Source organism: Chlorocebus sabaeus, chromosome 25 (genome assembly GCF_047675955.1).
Source record: "Chlorocebus sabaeus isolate Y175 chromosome 25, mChlSab1.0.hap1, whole genome shotgun sequence".
Taxonomy (NCBI): Eukaryota; Metazoa; Chordata; class Mammalia; order Primates; family Cercopithecidae; genus Chlorocebus; species Chlorocebus sabaeus.
Window position 1 is genome coordinate 44,109,431 of NC_132928.1, and position 19,239 is coordinate 44,128,669.

Below are 19,239 nucleotides of genomic sequence, written 5' to 3' on the forward strand. Positions count from 1 at the left end.
CAGCCTACTACAAGCTCCGCCTCCGGGTTCACGCCATTCTCCTGCCTCAGCCTCCCGAGTAGCTGGGACTACAGGCGCCTGCCATCATGCCTAGCTAGTTTTTTGTATTTTTAGTAGAGACAGGGTTTCACTGTGTGACCCGGGATGGGATGGTCTCGATCTCCTGACCTCGTGATCCGCCCTCCTCGGCCTCCCAAAGTGGTGGGATTACAGGCGTGAGCCACTGCGACTGGCCGGGAAAGGCTTTTAAAAGCACGACAGGGTCCGTGCGCAGTGGAACTGAAAACAAACTTCCTTTCACAATTTTCCCATGGGCCTTCAGCAAATAAAACGTATTTCCTTTCAGTATATTAAAAACATGTCTGATCTTATTATTTCTAATATAAATGTCTGAGCAAAGACCACAATTGATGAAAACTTTATTATGTACATATCTTTGTACAGAAAGAAAGAAAAGAATAAGTGAAATAGATTACTTTTAACCTTTATTGTTAAATTTCAAGATAAGAATAAATTAAATCCAAATTTATATTTTCAAACCAAGCAAAATTCACTACAATCCAGTATTTTCATTTGTTAAATGTTTATTGGACAAAAAGAGAAAAATAATGATGTTTATTCTACCAGGCATGAAAATGGTAAGTTTATTTCCAATAAGAACACAATACCTGTCCCTCTAGGGTATGTGTGTGTGTTTATGTGTGTGTGTCTGTGTGTGTGTGTATGTGTGTGGGTGTGTGTGTGTGCCAGAACTCCTAAGCTACTACCAAGCAGACAAATAACTATATAATTTAATCTAACCTAGAAAATTATGTAGAATAATTTAATTTCCTGGGTAACTGGAAGAATATAGTCTATTTACTAGATTAGGGAGGAATTTAGTTTGTTCAACCATTGGCTCATACCTCTATTACTACATTCTTTCTGTTTTATTATGATTTATCTCTTTACAGGGCTGAGTATCTTTAAGATCCTGAAGAACAGGAAGTACTTAATTCATGGTTATATTCTCAGAATCCTCTAGCCTCTCAATAAACTTATGTTGAATGAACTATATATAAAACCATGAAGTGAAGTTCGGGAAAACTGCAAGACAAGGGACCTGCCATACTGGACATTTATCAATTTTTTTTATTATTTCCAATGATCTAAGCCCTCTTCATATGTTTAAAGAATGTCCCTCTGTATAAAGCTAGATACTCACTTCCCAGAACCCCTGGTAACCGGATCTCCCAATAAGCTACATCTTTCAAATTGGGATATCATGACACTGACAAGCAGAGACACGGGGGAATCCATCAGGTTGGTGGCAGAGGCAGCCTTGACTGACACATTCATTCTCCAAGGGGGGCAGTGCCACCAGCATTATCTACCCAACAGGGTCCAGAGGTCTGTGAGAGTTACACCAGTGACCTCACCGGACTGGCTCTGAAATATGGTGCTGCCTGCAGCCCAGCAATCCCTTCTTTCAACTCCTTTCTGATCCTGGCTCTCTAACCTTCCTGGAGATGTGAGCTATGAGTTGTCAATCTTTTTTTATTCTGCCTAAATCACCCAAGATTTATTTCTGTACCCATAACTAGAATCCTTCTGAGTCCAGCTGGGCTTCACCACTATTCAATAGAATGGCAGGCTCACCTAAGTACTATGGGATTTTAAAAGATTATTTCTTTAGAAACATCACCATTTTTGACTATATGTCTAAATTTCCTTCTGGCTCTAAAATTCTTTGATTCCATTGGGGCAGTTTCAGTAAGGCATATAAATACCACGTGTGCCTTCCAGATGAAAAGATCAGACACCACGATTTTTACAGTGCTGCTGTTGTCTTTTAAGAACTTTGGTCAGTAGAGAAGTTCTGGACTTTTTGTGATATAAATTATATTAAGGCCAACCCTGAGAATTGTAAAACATCTATGGACCATCAGCTGACCGCATCACATACACCACTAAATGTGTTACTGAGTTGAGGGAGAAACATGTTCTTTGAACTCAACTTAATAATGATCTGTAGAGCTATTTGTTAAAGTGCCCTCAAGGGAGTTAAGTGTACCAGAGTGTATTCTCTTCTTATTCATGACTGTCACATGAATAAGAAGTCATTCTTATCTAAGAAAGAAAGACACTGGCAATTCAGTTGCACAATTGCCAGGAGTTTTTTTGTTTTGTTTTGTTTTTTAGCACTTATGTAAAAGGAAATCTCAAAGAAAGCCAAATTACACAGGGCTGGTTACCTGCCATCAAGCTGACTATGGTTATCTTGTTTCCCTAGACTTTATTCTAACAAAGGGCTCATGTACTTTGACACTTATCGAGAAAAGGTGCTAATTTTCTTTTCACTTACACATAAGTTATTTCTTCTAGATGAGATTTAAACAAGAGATTAGCATAAAATCCTTGGCCTTTCTTCTATTTCTATAATGTAGAAACATTCAATGGATCTGATAAGAGCATTTTCTTTGCAATTTGACATTGAGAGAGCACCTTGGAAGGGTTATTATGAAGACCAAGCTGTTCTCTAAGTTTCATGCAGAGTGAATTATATTCTGTGACCTGTAATGAATTCATAGAAGTGTCAGGAAGACAGAATCCATATATTCTAAATAGCATATTTCCCAAGCTTTTTTTACATGTAGAGAAGAATATTATTTACTTAAAAAATGTACTTCCCCCTTTTTTCATTTTTGCTCTAAAAAAGGGTTAGGAGAAAGTATGTGAACTACAAAATGCTAGTCTATTCAGATTCTCATCCCCAGATTCTAAAGAATAACAAAACACCCAGCTTTCCATGACAGTCGATGACCAGTTAGTGGACATCAAGCAATGTTATGCCCATTTTGTTTCAGCACTAGCTTTAGTGATATGAAGAATAACCTTTACAATTAGGATTTAAAGCCCTCGAAAATCTTGAGTTCAAGCCATAAATGCTTGCAGGAAGAAGAGCCTGGCAGCTGCTACAGCCTGTCTCCTCTGGAGCCTCTGGGAGTGCAGAAGCAGAGGGACAGAAGTTGGGATAGAAGTCAAGGACAGAAGGGATGGTGATAGGCCCTGTCATTCCCTGTTATCTCCGGTGGTCAGCACCCAAAGACATTTTGTCGTTATTGTTGTTATTATTATTATTATTTTGAGTTGGAGTCTTGCTCTGTCACCCAGACTGGAGTGCAGTGGTATGATCTCGGCTCACTGCAACCTCTGTCTCCCAGGCTCAAGCAATTCTCCTGCCTCAGCCTCTCAAGTAGATGGGATTACAAGCATGTGCCACCATGCCCAGCTAATTTTTATATTTTTAGTAGAGACGGGGTTTCACCATATTGGCCAGGCTGGTCTCAAACTCCTGACCTCAGGTGATCGGCTCGCCTCAGCTTCCCAAAGTGCTGGGATTACAGGCATGAGCCACCGCGCCCGGCCCAAAGACTTTTTTAATTGACCTTTTTTTTCTGCCTGAGTAAAGGCAGAAACTGAACACAGTGAATCTGAACACAGGCTTAAAAAAAAAGGTTCTGAATGAATTGAACACAGGTTAAAAGAAAAGGAAGGGGGGAATATGCAAGGGTGACTTTATTATCCATCTAAAGAGTTGGAGTACAGAAAATACAGAATGGACAGCACTCAACAATTGAACAGAGAAAAATAGAAATAAATGAAATAATCTTAGGTAGGGTGCAGTGGCTTATGCCTGTAATCCCAATATTTTGGGATGCCAAAGCAGGAAGATCACCTGAGCCCAGGAGTTCGAGACTAGCCTGTGCAATGTAGCAACACTCCATCTCTACAGAAATTTTTTCTAATTATGTAAAACAGAAAAATAAATAAATAATCTTAGGCCTGAGAGACTTATTTCTACACCAAGCAGGAACCTATGGAATTATTAGATACTTGATTACTTAGGCCAACAACCCTGACTACATTTACTGTTTATTTGGGTAGAAGCTGTGTCAATCTTCTATGATCCTGCAGTAATCATTAGCTATGTCTGTCACTCACACCACCACCCACCACTCTTAGGTTGCACCCTCTGCATTGTTGCCCATGTTTCTCTCCTATATTGATGAACTAAACCGGCATTTCTTCAGAACAAATGTAGGCCATTATTAAATGAATGGCCTACAAGTTTAGTCTATGGGTATGAAAAATACCTGGTTTTATTTTATGGCATCAGTTTGTGATGTTAGAATCATCTTCAACAACAATCATTTTTTGAACACTGTAAGACTTCAAAATGCAATTGAAGGAATGAGGGGCCTGGATCTGATGGATTTAGGCTTGAATTCCAGACTCATCATTGATCAATTTAACTGCACCTCTTTTCTTTTTTTTCTGTCCAAGTATGTTGTGGGCAACCTCTAAGATAGCCCCCAACGCATACCTTCTGGTATTCATGCCCTTGTGTAATTCCCTACCAGTGTGGATCGGTCGAACCCAGTGCATTGCTTCTAATGAATAGAATGTGGCAAAAGTGATGAGCTATCACCTGCAAGCTTAGGTCACATAAGTAATGTAACTTCCATCTAGTGCTGCCTCTCTCTCTCTTTCTCTCTCTCTCTCACACACACACACTGATGTCTCTGACCAATAGCCAGTAAGGAACTGAGGTCTGCCAAGAGCCACATAAGATGGAAATACAATTTACTGAAAGCTTGGAAGTGGACCTTCCATAGTTGAGCCTTGAGATGGCTGGAGCATCAGCCCACATCTTCAGTGCAGCTTTGTGGAGTACCTTGAAGCAGAGGACCCAGCTAAGCAGGGCCTGCATTTCTGACCCACAGAAGCTGTGAGTTTTAAGAATGTGTGTTGTTTAAGCTGCTAAATTGGAAATTGGGGACTGGGTGGGTGTTACACAGCAGAAAATAACTTAATGCAAATAAAAATAATAACACTTGTATTCCAAGATTGTTGTGAGGGTTGGAGATGATGTATGTATATCTTATGTTTGTCACAGAGCCCCTCCTTAAGAAATGGTAGCTCTCACTATTACCAAGCCTCCTGTATGTGGGGGGCTACTCTCTGCATCACTTACCTATCTATAATTTTTAATTCAGCCTAGGTTAGAGAAAAAACGGTCACCTTCAACCTCAAATTAAAATAAATTTGAAAAGAAGGGAATTGTTTTGTGTGGAAAGGCCAATTGGCAGATATTTGAAAAGCATAGACTCCACTGAGGCAAGAAAGGAAGAAAACAGGATTGTATGGAAAATGGGAATGTCCAATATGGACTAGTATTTAATACCTTAAGAATAAGAACCTTGGGGTCAGGTGAGATGGCTCACACCTGTAATCCCAGCACGTTGGGAGGCCGAGGCGGGCAGATCACGAGGTCAGGAGTTCGAGACCAGCCTGGCCAACATGGTGAAACCCTGTCTCTACTAAAAATACAAAAATTAGCCAGCCTCAGTGCTGGATGCCTTTAATCCTAGCTACTCAGGAGGCTGAGGCAGGAGAATTGCTTGAACCCTGGAGGCGGGGGTTGCAGGGAGCCGAGATCGCACCTCTGCACTCTAGCCAGGGTGACAGAGCAAGATTCTGTCTTAAAGAAAAGCAAAAATAAGACCCTCAAACATCCTTCACTGACTTAACAACCTTTTAGGGCATGGTCATTTTGAAATGTTTAATGCAGTAGTTGAAAATATTAATGATCAAAGAGTTATTTATAATTTACTTGGGGTAGTAAAAAATTAAATTTATAAAAGGAAAACTGAAGAAGAGATAGTAAAAATGTGAAAAGGGCTACTCAGAAAGGCAGTATAACATCAGGAAAACATCCCTGAATTTGGAATGAGAAGTTTTGCTTTCATTCTTCCAAAAAAGATGTATTAAGTACCTACTGTATGCCAAGCCCTTTTCTAACTTTATCGTTTCTGGGCCTATCACTGGGAGTCTGTTTTGTTGTGGACAAAACAGACTTAATTGTTGCCTTCATGAAGCTAGTGGAACATGAAACAAAAGCATATTTAATTACAATTACAGTAAGTACCACAAGGAAAATTACAGGGTGTAATTAGAAAATGACAGGAGGTACTTACACTGAATTGGAGGGTTTAAGGAAAGCCTCTCTGAGGAAGTGACATTTAAACTGAAGGATGGACATGAGTTAGCCAGGCAACTGGGTGACGAAGAGCAGCGGGGAGGACTATTCAGTCAGAGAAAATAGCATGACAAAGGCTTTAAAGCGGAAATAAGCTTGGCATGTTTGAGGAACAGAGAGGTTCACGGGCTAGAACATGGTAGACAGAAAAAGGGAGGGGAGTTGAAGAAGTAAACCACATGGACTTTTGAGCATATCAGGCTGTGCGTTATTGTGGCATGGAAGGATTTAAAATATAATGATGAGATTTATTTTTAGTAAAAAGCACTCTGGTTGCAGTATGGAAAAAAATTAAAGATTTAAAAAAAAAAGAAAGAAAAACTGCAGAAGAACCTGGTATCTGGACCTAGAGTGGACACAGTGGAGATGGAAAGAAGGAGAGGGAGTAGAGATACGATTGTAAAGACAGAATCCAAATGACTTGGGGATAGACTGGGTATGAGAAGTAAGAGAGAAAGAAAGGGTAGTCAGGGAATGCTCCCAGGTTTGTGGCTTAAGCAACTAAGTAGGAAGTGTTATTTAATAGATGATTAAAAACTGGAGCAGAAAGAAATTGGGAAGGAAGACAGAGAAAGAGAAAATTTTCCATTTTGTCCATTAAATTTGTGATGGCTGCAGGACATTCAGGTAAACACTACAAAGCTGCTGAGTATGTGTACCTAGCAAGAAGAAGTCTGACTCCTTTTCAGTTGGAAACTTTGGACAAATTACTTATAACTCTGAACTCCATTTCACTATCTGCAAAAGGAAACCCATCATCTGTTTGCCTCAATAGGACAGACAGAAAGACAGATGAGGCAGCATCTATGAAAGGTCTCTCTAAACTATAATTCAGTATAGATGTGCAAGAGCACTTAGTCACGCATAACTTTTCACATTGATAAGGGAAATGTGAAATAAGGGCATACACTAAGTTTCAGCATTCCCATGTACCCCAATTGGCAAATATACATTCATTTATGGAAGGATGGAAGGAAGGAGGAAGGAAGGAAGGAAGGAAGAAGAAAGAGAGAGAGAAAGAGAGAGAGGGAGGGAGAGAGAAAAACAAAAGAAAAAAAAAAGCAGGAAGGAAGGGACAGAGGGATGCAGGGATGGAGGGGAAGGGAGGGGAGTGGAGGGGAGGGGAGAAAGGGGATGAGGAGAAAGGGAGAAGGGAGAAGGGGAGAGGGAGCAGAAAGAAAGGAGGTAGGCAGGAGAAATAAGCAAAAAAAATTAGCAATTTTTATGCTCACATATTTGTTAAAGGTTAACTTTTAAGAAAAAAGGTAAAATTGCTGGGCATGGTGGCACATGCCTGTAATCTCAGTACTTTAAGAGGTCAAGGAGGGAGAATCACTTAAGCCCAGGAGTTCAATATCAGCCTGGGCAACATAGTGAGATCTCTTCTCTACAGAAAATCAAAAAATGAGGCGGGGCAATCACTTGAGCCCACGAGGTCGAGGCTGCAATGAGCCGGGATTGCACCACTACACTCCAGCCTGACCCAGAGTGAGACCCTGCCTCAAAAAACAAAAAACAAAAAAAGTAAAATAATGACTCATATGCAAACATAAATGTGTCAAAGATTTATTTTAGCCCATTAATGAGGAACTAGGAAGGCAAAAACAGTAACAGCACTACCCAGTTCAATGGAGAATCCAAAGAACAGATAAACATATGCATATAGGTGTTCAGGAAAAGGTTAACACAGCAATCTTGGGTTACTCAAACCCTGCACATTCCAAGAAAAAGGACTGCTCCTTGGCTGACATCCAGTAGGTGACCTCTGAGCTCTCTTGAAATCTACCCCCTGCCTGGAGTGCTTTTGTAGGTCTAAGTTGTTGAACCACACTACATCAGTTGTTGAACCACACTGCCCTCTGGAGGCTGGAGACTGAGTAGCTAATGTTGTCCGGTAGCCGCTACATGACTTTGCCACTAACCCCAATAAAAATCCTTGGACACCAAGGCTCAGATGAGATTCATAGGATGGAAAAATTTACATGTGTGTCACATTGTTACTGAGATAATTAAGTGCTGTTCATGCAACACCTCTGGGAGAGGCCAACTGGAAGCTTGTGCCCTGTTTCTCCTAGACTCTGCCCTATCCACCTTTTCCTTTTGCTGACTCTAATCTGTAGTCTTTCACTCTAATAAACCATAAACATGAGGATGACAGCTTTTTCTGAGTCCTGTGAGTCCTTTTAGTGCATGAAGTCTGAGAGTGGTCTTGCAGACTCCTGATCTGTGAGGCCATCAGAAATGCTGAAAACGAATTTACATCTATTAAAGATGCCTTTTACAGGATGGATGAAGTTCATTTTCATTTCCACTGAACAAAATAATTTGCAATACTATCCATTTTTTTCAATTTACAGAGTTGTAAAATAGATCCAAAACAATGAAAGATATAGACCTTTATAGACTCAAATAACTCTGGAGGATATACTAGACAAAGCACAGCATTCTATTGAAAAGACACTTAATAGTATTTTTGCTCATTTCAAAGACTTTTATAATTTTTTCTGACACATTTATTAAACCAGTACTTCTTAAGGAAGTCCCTGGTCCTAGCAATGAGGACTCTCTCAAGGCTTAAATTAAGTAGAGTAGTTGTTTTTTAAAGGTGATTCTCATTGTAACGTATTTGATAAAATCAATGCCATTTGATTTTCCAGTTTATGAACCATAAATTTCCTAATGTAAAATAAAAATATGTTCACTGTATCTTCCTTGAAAAGGAGTCAGTTTCAGGTTATTTGAAAGAGCAACATGTTTCTAAAAAAGTATAAATATATACATACACACACACACACACACACATACATATATGTATTCAAAACTGAAGAGTCTTAGAGACTAAATAGACTTAAGGCTTTACCTTTATTGTCAAACAATTTTTGAGGTTTAGGAAACTTCTTTAATGGTATAACTTAGAGAACATCCTGAATAGAACAAATCATCCTTGAAGGAGATGCCATAGTAAGGCATACTAACAAGACCACCTGAGTTTAAAAGACAAGGGAGGGAAGACAGAATGGAAATGTGAAAAGCGATTGCAGGAATGAGAGCAAGCCTGCAAACTGCAGGATCATGAACTCTGGGGGCAACATTTGAAGCCTGCTGTTCAGTGATCCCGTCAATCCACTTTAAAAACTAACAAAATTATGGCACTTATCTGTCTACCCCAAAGGTTGACCATTACCTACAGGATAAATTTCTTCACTTGATATACAAAGTTTGTCCCAAACCTCATTTTGTGCCATTACTTAATAAATATCTTCTACTCCAGCTACCAATGGTTCCCAACTTAGAATTACCTGTGGAGCTTTTAAAAATCTACTGCCCAGGCCTTCCCTTGGATTGAGCAAATCAGAAGCTCCAGGAGGTGCAGCCCAGGCATCAATGTCCTTTCACAACTCTCTGGGTAATTCCAACGGGCAGCAAAAGTTGAACACTTCTGAACTAACAGTTTTGAAATCGACATTTTGGAAAGCCAGGAAAATGTAGCTCTACTGATTCTTCTCTCTTAAAAAGTAATGGTAAAGTACAGCTAACTTAGGTTAAATTGTTCCTTTTGTAATATTATTTCCAAATTATTTAAAAGGCTTTGCACATAGGATTAAAAGTTATAGAACATAGTTTAACCTCTCATTCAACAACCAATTCCTTTCCAATCAAGTCACATTCTTTCTATCTCCATGCCCGCATAAACTCAGTAGAGTAGAAATGACAACAGTGCTATGAGCCACTCTTGTTTACTTTAGTTCCTATCAGCAAGTACTATACAGAGTCATCAGGTGTCTGTTAAATATAGGCTTAGGAAAATGACTGCTATTTCCCTGCCAAAGACTGGCTAGGCAAATAACAAGGGAAACTGATATTAAGACATGGCATTTAAAATAGTGTTCATGGACATTTTCTTCCTCACAATCTTTATCATTTTTTTAATAGTACATGAGTGCCACTAAACCTTTTTAAAATTTTTTTGAGGAAAAAAAAAAGGAGAGGAAGAAGGAAAGAGGGGAGAAACGAAAGAAGGATAGGGAAGGGAAAAGGAAAGGGGAAAGAAGGGAGGAAGGACAGGAGTGAGGGAGGAGAGAAAGGAAGAAGAGAAAGAACGGAAAGAAAGGAAGGAAAGAAGAAAAGGAGTGAGGAAGGAATAAAAGAAGGAAGGAAGGAAAAAGGAAGGCATTGGAATAATTCAAGTATTAATCTTGGATTTTACTGTGTAAATTATTGCAAAGAAATAGGTCTTGGGCTTGGCACGGTGGCTAATGCCTATAATCCCAGCACTTTGGGAGGCTGAGGCAGGTTGATCACTTGAAGTCAGGAGTTCAAGAACAGCCTGGCCAACATGGTAAAACCCTGTCTCTACAAAAAAAGACAAAAAATTAGCTAGGTGTGGTGGCGCACGCCTGTAATCCCAGCTACCCAGAAGGCTGAGGCAGGAGAAACACTTGAACCCAGGAGGTGGAGGTTACAGTGAGCTGAGATCATGCCACTGCACTCCAGCCTGGGTAACAGAATAAGACTCGGTTATGTCTCGAAAGAGGAAGGGAAGGGAAGGGGAAGGGGAAGGGGAAGAGGAAGGGGAAGCAGAAAGGGAAGGAAAAGAAAAGAAAAGAAAAAAGTCTTGGGCAGTCTCACAGGAAAGGCTCTCTAGTTTTTTGGCTATCCCCACCTTGGTATCTGTACCTTTTGCTTTTTTTTTTTCCTCTTAAATAACCTTCCTACCTGAGGTCTTTTATAAAATGTTTCATAGGGCAGATAAATTACAAAAATCATATTATCTATTAGCATGAAGAAATACAGGATACATATTATGTATAAGTAAGTAAAACAATTGACTATTTTAATTTATTCAAGGCTGAACTTTTGCAGTCTACTTCCACGCTAAGCCGATTTAAGTGTCTTCTTTTAGTTCTACTAATGCTAAAGTACTAAGTGTTTATCTAGTCTCTCCAGAATATGCATTGAATTTTAGGCCCAATTTGTACCCTAGTCATCTCAACATGTTCTTGCAGAGGTATTCCTCTCAGTTAGTTCTTTCCTTTTGGGGGTTTGCAGCTCACAGTCATTTTTCCTAAATTACTTCAATGGTAGATTTTAAAAATATATATGTTCTTTTCAGTCTTCAATAATAGGGTTAAGTCAATTGACTTCTGCCTTTTCCCATAACACTCCCATCTTTAAACAAAATATCCTACTTGAAGAGTTCTGCTTTCACAAATTTTCCATTTGTTCTTTCTCAATCAACCCCTAAATTTTGTCCTGAGGGCCTCTTCATGGTTTCAAGTTGTATGTCCCTTAAAACAGCAGCTTTATCAAAGCCCACATTTATTAGATTGGTGCAAAAGTAATTGTGTCTTTTTGCCATTGAAATAGCAAACACCGCAATCACTTTTGCACCAATTTACTACATCAAAAGAGGATCCTGCCTTCTTTGACAATTCTCCCACACTGTGGAGAGAGGAATTTTTATAATAGTCTTAAGACCAGTAGAGTTGTCTAAATAATCTGAAGGACATAAAAGAAAAAATCTAGTGTTGATTTTTTAAAAATTTTTAAATGATGGGGAAGAGGATAAAAGAAAGCTTTAATAACATTGGATAGCAGAAAATAGAGGTAAACCAGTATTAAAATGAGGGTGATGTTCTTTTGAGATTAGAAAACCTTGGAACAAGAGGCAGAAATGAAGTATAGTTCCTATAAGTTTTTTTTAAAAAAAGCATTATATGGTATGCAATGTATGAGATTCAAGTGGAATAAAACAGACACATAGAATTATTTGTGATTAAAAAAAAAAAAAAAAAGCTAGCCGGGCGCCGTGGCTCAAGCCTGTAATCCCAGCACTTTGGGAGGCAGAGACGGGCGGATCACGAGGTCAGGAGATCGAGACCATCCTGGCTAACACGGTGAAACCCTGTCTCTACTAAAAATTACAAAAAACTAGCCGGGCGAGGTGGCGGGGGCCTGTAGTCCCAGCTACTTGGGAGGCTGAGGCAGGAGAATGGCGTGAACCCGGGAGGCGGAGCTTGCAGTGAGCCGAGATCTGGCCACTGCACTTGGGCTACAGAGCGAGACTCCGTCTCAAAAAAAAAAAAAAAAAAAAAAAAAAAAAACCTATTTTAACAAGTAGCTTAAGAGCACTTCAACTTCACCAATGAAGGCAAGTGAGAAGAAAGGCAACTACAAAAGCCAAGCTCAATTCTGCCATCTACTGCCTAGCAGTAAAACCATGTGTGGGGGAGACCTACGTCTATTCCAGTACCCAAGGTCATTGCTAGGGCACTGACACCCAGTTAGAGAAAGATGGGATGAAAGCCACTGAGATTATATCCTAGAGATGCAGCAAGGATTCCATCAACATAGAACAGACACTGGGTTTGATTTAACCCTTTTAATAATTAGACCAACTCAGGGTTTCTAATATGGTGTATGTATAACTAATTATAGTCCACCCCTTTTTAAAACTTCAACACTATTGGAGTAAAAGCTCAATTTATATAGCCCCTTTGAATAGTCATCAACATTATGGAAACACAGCTGCCCCTATTTTAGTTTTCTCAGTATCTCTTGGACCTGAAAGTAACAAACTATATCCTCTTTATTCATTCTTCAAGGGAAGATGGATCTTTAGATGTCGGAGTAGGAGGTGAGGAACAGTATTCCAGGCTTTCTCTGCTCTATTCTTCTTAAACAGTGTTGTCATTAAAGGACAAAATTATAGATAACATAATTGGAAAACTGTGTGGTTTTGCCTCCCTAAAAAAAGAAATTACTTTCATATTAAACTATTTCTCAAGTCATATTTTGACAACAAAACTCATAGCATATTTTATTTGTAGTCAACAACAATAGTTTTTGTTTGTATATAAGAAAAAAAGCAAGGGATCACATTTTCTATCTCTAGATTCCTAGTTCTGGTAGTGAGAAGGAACACGATAAACTTTAGCCTAGTAATTCTGCAATTATCATGTGCTGATAATTTTTTGTCAGTTGCCTAAACTTTAAAGTAAAAAACAAGCATTTTGAAAAGATGGATTCAACTTAGGAAGCCACGGTGGGAAAATCACTTGAACTCAAGGGTTCAAGACCAGTCTGGGCAACATAGGTAAGACCTGCCTATAAAAATAAAAATAAAAATAAAAATAAACCAAAGAAAGGAATATAAAAGATTGATTGGAAAAGTAGTGATTAAAAGCCCAGGCTCATAGTCAGGAAAGTATGACTTCTGACTTCTGGCTCTATTGCTCATGAATTGTTCAGCCTTGTCAAGCCTTAGTTTCCTTCTCTGTAAAAAACTCCCCTACAGGATTACTATAAGGATAAATGAGATCACATATGTAAAGAATTTAGAATAGTGCCAGGACAAAACAAATCTTCAATAAATAATAATCATTATTGGTATTTTTATAATCAGTTAGACTTCTACTTTTGATAGTCATAACCATAACCCCATACTTTTCGCGATATTTTATGACACCAAAAAATGCTTATATTAGTTCATTTAATTTTGTTTAATCCTCACAACCACCTCTGAGACAAATAGGTATGATTATATACCTCATTTTATAGACAGAGGAATTGAGAATCAAAGAAGTCAAGTGGCTTGCCAAATAGTTCACAGCTGATGAGGAAGCTTTAAACAGACCCTGGCACTCACATCTGAGTCTTGCTATGCTGCTGCAGCTGCCCTGAAGAGAGAAGATGTGACTATTAAAATGTCTAATCTTGCTCAAACTGGTCTTGGTGAGAAACATTCTAAGCCTGATTACTTTTATCCTGCCCTTCCTATGTCCTGAGGCAGAGGGTTTCAGTTACTAAGAACTTTTTCAGTCTCTAAGAAATAACTGACTCATAATAACCCATTATCCAAGTGTGTAAATCAGTTTATGAATCCACTCCTACATTGAGGTTGGTTTACAAGCATTGAACAAATGCTTAGATGCCTCACTCGTAAAATTGCAGGCAGCACCTGGCTGTGATTATGCTACTTTCTCTGAAGACTCCTATCTACAGAAGGAAGTCCAAAGTTCAAAACTCATGGCCCTTCACTATGTCTACCTCTTTCTCTAGCCACTCTCCCCTGACCACTCCCCAGAAGTACCCTGTTCTCAAAGCATCATGCCTTCCTCCTTCCAAACTCTACCTCCCCAGCATGTGATTCAAGGCTCTGCTCATGAGAGGTGACAACATGCTAGCAGCCCTAGCTCTCAGCGCCTCCTCGGCTTTGGAGTCCACTCTGGCCTTCAGCCCGCCATGGCACTGTGGGAGCCCCTCTCTGGGCTGGCCTAGGCCAGAGCTGGGGCCCTCTGCTGGCAGGGAGGTATGGAGGGAAAGACGCTGGCGGAAACGAGGCTGCGCATGGTGATCGCGGGCCAGCGTGAGTCCTGGCGGGCGGGGGTGCGTGCTCATCGGCCTGCACTGGGAGCAGCTGTCCGGTGCCGCCGGCACAGGGAATGAGGGGCCTTAGCACCCAGGCTAGCAGTTGCAGAGGGTGTGCTAACTCCCCCAGCAGTGCTGGCCTGCAGGCGCTGTGCTCGAATTCTCGCAGGGCCTCAGCTGCCTCCCCACGGGGCAGGACACTGAACCTGCAGCCCACCATGCCCGAAATCCCCTCCCACTGCCAGGGGCTCCTGCAAGGCCTGAGCCTCCCTGAGGAGCTCAGTCCCCTGTGCGCAGCAGCGCCGGCTCCCATTGACCACCCAAGGGCTCAGGAATGCCAGCACAGGGCTGGGACTGGCTGGCAGCTTTGCCTGCAACCCCAGCTGGGGATCCACTAGGTGAAGCCAGCTGGGCTCCTGGGTCTAGTGGGGACTTCGAGAACCTTTATGTCTAGCTAAGGGATTGTAAACGCACCAATCAGCACTCTGTGTCTAGCTCAGGGTTTGTAAATACACTAATCAGTACTCTGTGTCTAGTTTAAGGTTTGTAAAAGCACCAGTCAGTGCTCTGTGTCTAGCTAATCTAGTAGGGACTTGGAGAACTTTTATGTCTAGCTAGAGGATTGTAAATGCACCAATCAGCACTCTGTGTCTAGCTCAGGGATTGTAAATACACCAATCAGCACCCTGTCAAAACGGACCAATCAGCTGTCTATAAAACGGACCAATCATCTCTCTGTAAAACGGACCAATCAGCAGGATGTGGGTGGGGCCAGATAAGTGAATAAAACCAGGCTGCAGGCGCCAGCCAGGGGCAACCTGCTGTGGGTCCCCTTCCAAGCTGTGGCAGGTTTAATCTTTTGCTCTTTACAATAAATTTTGGTGCTGCTCACTGTTTGGGTCCACACTGCCTTTACGAGCTGTAACACCACAAAGGTTTGCAGCTTCACTCCTGAAGCCAGTGAGACCACAAATCTACTGAGAAGAAGGAACAACTCCAGACACGCTGCCTTTAAGAGTTGTAACACTCACCATGAAGGTCTGCAGCTTCACTTCTGTCAGCGAGACCACGAACCCACCAGAAAGAAAACGCTCGAGACACATGTGAACACCTGAAGGAACAAACTCTGGACAAAGTCTTTAAGAGCTGTAACATTCACTGTGAGGGTCTGTGGCTTCATTCTTTAAGTCAGGGAGACCAAGAACCCACCAATTCCGGACACACTCAGACATCCATCCTCTCTAAGGCTAACATTTAGCAATCTCCATTTGAAGATGAATTACTCTCTCATCCAGGCTCCCATGGCAGCTAAAAGAAATAAAAATACTTCAGCCCCAAATATATTTCTTTGACATATTTTGGGATGGCTGTCAGGGGGTCAGTAAATAGAACTGGCCCTGCAAAGCTGTCTTTTATGGGGGAAATTTGCATCATTAGACAATCTGCATTAACGCAGCCAGGCCTTCCCTAGTCCAGATCTAGGAAAGATTAACCGAGAATCTGACATCTCTAAAGATCTAAAAGAAACATTGTCCATTTATTCTGTCTGAGGGCTGCTACCTGTGAGGTTTCATCCCCATACCAAGACCACTTTTTCTAGCCAAGTCTCTTCTCTCCCTCCCGTAACCTGTCTCACTACTAAAATCTGATTTACCACCATAACCTAGTTTTGGCCATGCTCCGAGCTCCTGTTCTTTCTGTAACCTCAAGGTGACATACAAGCTCCTACACCCCACTGGGGAGCTGAATCTTCATTCTGAAGACTCATGTGTCATGGGAAACTATGATCAAATAAACTATGGTCAAACAAGTTTGACCATAGTTTCTTTTGGTATCCTTTTTCTCCTATTAATCTGCCTTTTGTGAACTGAATTTTTCAGGGAAACTTCTGAGAATGAAGGGGAACCTTTCCCTTCACCCCTACACAATTTGCCACATTCTTCTTTCCTACACTTATATTTCATCATCAATGTTTGTGCATCTGGATTATCCACTGGACTGAGGACTCCTTGAGGGCAAAAATCCTGACCATTTAACTTTAGAGGTTCAGCAGCTGGAATGCAACCGTTTGATCTGTGAACTATACTGGGTTTACCAGCTGCAGGTGGCATGCTAAAATTAATATACCTCCTCGGATATCTAAGGAAAACAGATCTTTGCAAATCTCTGTGTATCTACTCAAAGAGTTCCACAGAACTGCCTAGCGCCAAGCCAAAGGTAAAACATGATCAAGAAAGAGAGATGATGCCACACAAGGATGGGGAACTGAAGTATGAAAGAATTGATTCGCTTATAAATTACATAAACCAAAAATAAAATTCTAAGGTCCCTCAACCATCTGGGTGAACTTCCTCCTCAGTTAGGTCTTTTAAAACTTAACCTGAGAGACTGTTTCAGGCCATGACAGGAAGTGGGGGTTAAACATGCTTCATTATACCTCTCCGGCATTAACATCAACACAGATTTTAAGTCTGATAAGAAGCATTTTACAATCTATTTTCTCTGATGCTTGCTAGCTAAAAGCTTCATCTGCATAGTAAAACTTTGGTCTCTACAGCCTCTTATCACAACCCAGATATTCTTTTCTATTGATCCCAGGTCTTTAGACAAACTCAACCAATTGTCAACCAGAAAATGTTTAAATTTACCTATAGCCTGGAAGCCCGACTTTAAATGGTCCCGCCTTTGTGTACAAAACTAATGTACTTCTTACATGTATTTGATTGATGTCTCATGCCTCCCTAAAATGTATAAAACCAAGCTGCACCCCAGCCACCTTGCACACATGTTCTCAGGACCTCCTGGGCCATCGTCACTCACATTTGGCTGAGAATAAATCTCTTCAAATATTTTACAGAGTTTAACTCTTTTAATTGACAATTACATTACAAAAAAGCAAAATCTTTCCATTCAAGTTTTCAGCAAGTAATCATAAAAATTTAAATGAATCAGGCTGTATAGTATATTTAATATTTTGTCTTTTGATCATTGTACAGCTTTGAGTGAACTAAAGGAATTAACAAATTTATCTTGTTTGTAAGTCTCAAAACAATTGTTGGTATCTCTGCTAAATAAATTTTTGGACAATAATTTTAAATATTACAGTCTTCTGGGTAGTGTAGTTCACAGAATAATTTAGAAAACATGTTATCTAGATTTACACTATGGACCTCTCAGGTAAGACAATAAAGGAGGAAAATCTTTTTAGGTGCCCCTATTTTTAGGAGCTTAGAATTCTCACTTATACTTTCTTCCAACCATGATGAATGGGTAACTCTTTTGCTTTTTTTGATTTTTGTTTAAACCTCTTAATTTTGTGTAAACTTTAAATCTATTATTCACCACCTCAAAATTTAAAGTATATATGCTCCTATCTTTAAAACTGCAAGTCTTTTTCTCCATTATTATTATTATTATTATTATTTGAATTACTGTTAACCTAGGCTGTCACCAATCCATTTGGCATTTACCCACACATTTTCCTGAAGATTTAATTTTAAAAGTTCTGTAAAATTACTGTATCTCCAAAATAACAGCACATCCATAGCTGTCTATTGAGTCAGTTGTATTTCTAAAAGAAATATGTTATTTTATGGCAGCTTCCTTGGTAAATTTCTGGTAGTCACTAGAAAATGAAAGGAAGTGGAAAAGGTTGGGGAGGGTAGAAAATAGTTGCGGAGAGGAATCACGGGTTATCACATACTTGAAAGGAATAATCCTGACAATTCAAAACTTCACAACTCTTTTTGTCCCTATGCTCCCTAGTGAAAACAGTCTGTGTTAGTCAGAAGCAAACTCACAAAGCTCATGAATAACTTGCATTCTTATGCTGGAGAACAGCCAATTACCCTGGGACCAAATTCCTGTTTACTTTGTAGTGAATGTGGGAGACAAGCTGCCTGCCAGTAGCTTTTAAGGCAGTAAAAACACATCCAGAGGCTATCACAAGGAGGAAATCACAGAGCAAGTTAATTTGTGAACTTCAAGGACAGAGATTAAATATTGTGCAATGAAGCTAATATGGTGGCCTTGTCTGAAAGTAGAAGAATCTGGTCTGAAAAGCACCCTTAAGAGTTAGCACGCTATTTGCATAATGAGTGACACATAGTTGTTTCCAGATTTGCTTTTTTAATTATTGATATCCTTTAAAATTTTCTTCCAAAAAGGTTATTGATTCCCTGTTTGGGAAATGCAAGTTTGTTTTACTCTTGATTCTCTCATTCTGATATATCTGGTACAGAGAGTATTAAAGCCAAAAGGACAGTATTTGGGGTAAAATTTGGAAAATCCCAGACCCAATTTGGAAACCAGGACAGTTCATTATACCCTGTTGTTTTATAGAGCTGTCATGTTCAGTGTTTCAGGGACTTGAGGTTGCTCTGAGATCTCTTATTTGCATTCAGAACTTGAGTAGTTTTTGACCAAGGGGAAAAAATGAGAACTGCCAAATCTATTAGCTTGCCCATAACCCCAAATAGTGTACTATAGTGTCATACTCTACAGAGAAAACAGCTTACTCTTTAAATCCTAGGAATTACACACTAACTACTGGGTCACTATAACCTCACTATGATACCCTTAGGTCACATGTTGTGAGTTTTACAGTTGTTTGGACATAGAGTTAATCAAAAATTAAAATAAAATAAACCTTTGGATAGAGTATAACATTGGGGCTCAGAAAGCAATAACCCAAACACTGGCGCTATGACAGGCTGAGGCCTTAGACGCAGCCCCCAAATCAAGGTCCCACTATCTTTGCCTTGTCCCACAGCCCTTGCCTCAAGCAC

The 19,239-nt window shown here is 40.1% G+C and overlaps 1 long non-coding RNA gene across 1 annotated transcript; it reads right to left on the reverse strand.

Moving 5' to 3' along the window:
* Positions 1–7,634: 7,634 nt before the first annotated feature.
* Positions 7,635–18,258, reverse strand: LOC140710198 (uncharacterized). Its single transcript, XR_012091139.1, has 3 exons — positions 17,970–18,258; positions 9,382–9,589; positions 7,635–8,326 (listed from the first exon to the last, which is right to left on the reverse strand). It is a non-coding gene; the product is annotated as an uncharacterized lncRNA (long non-coding RNA).
* Between the last annotated feature and the right edge of the window lie 981 nt (positions 18,259–19,239).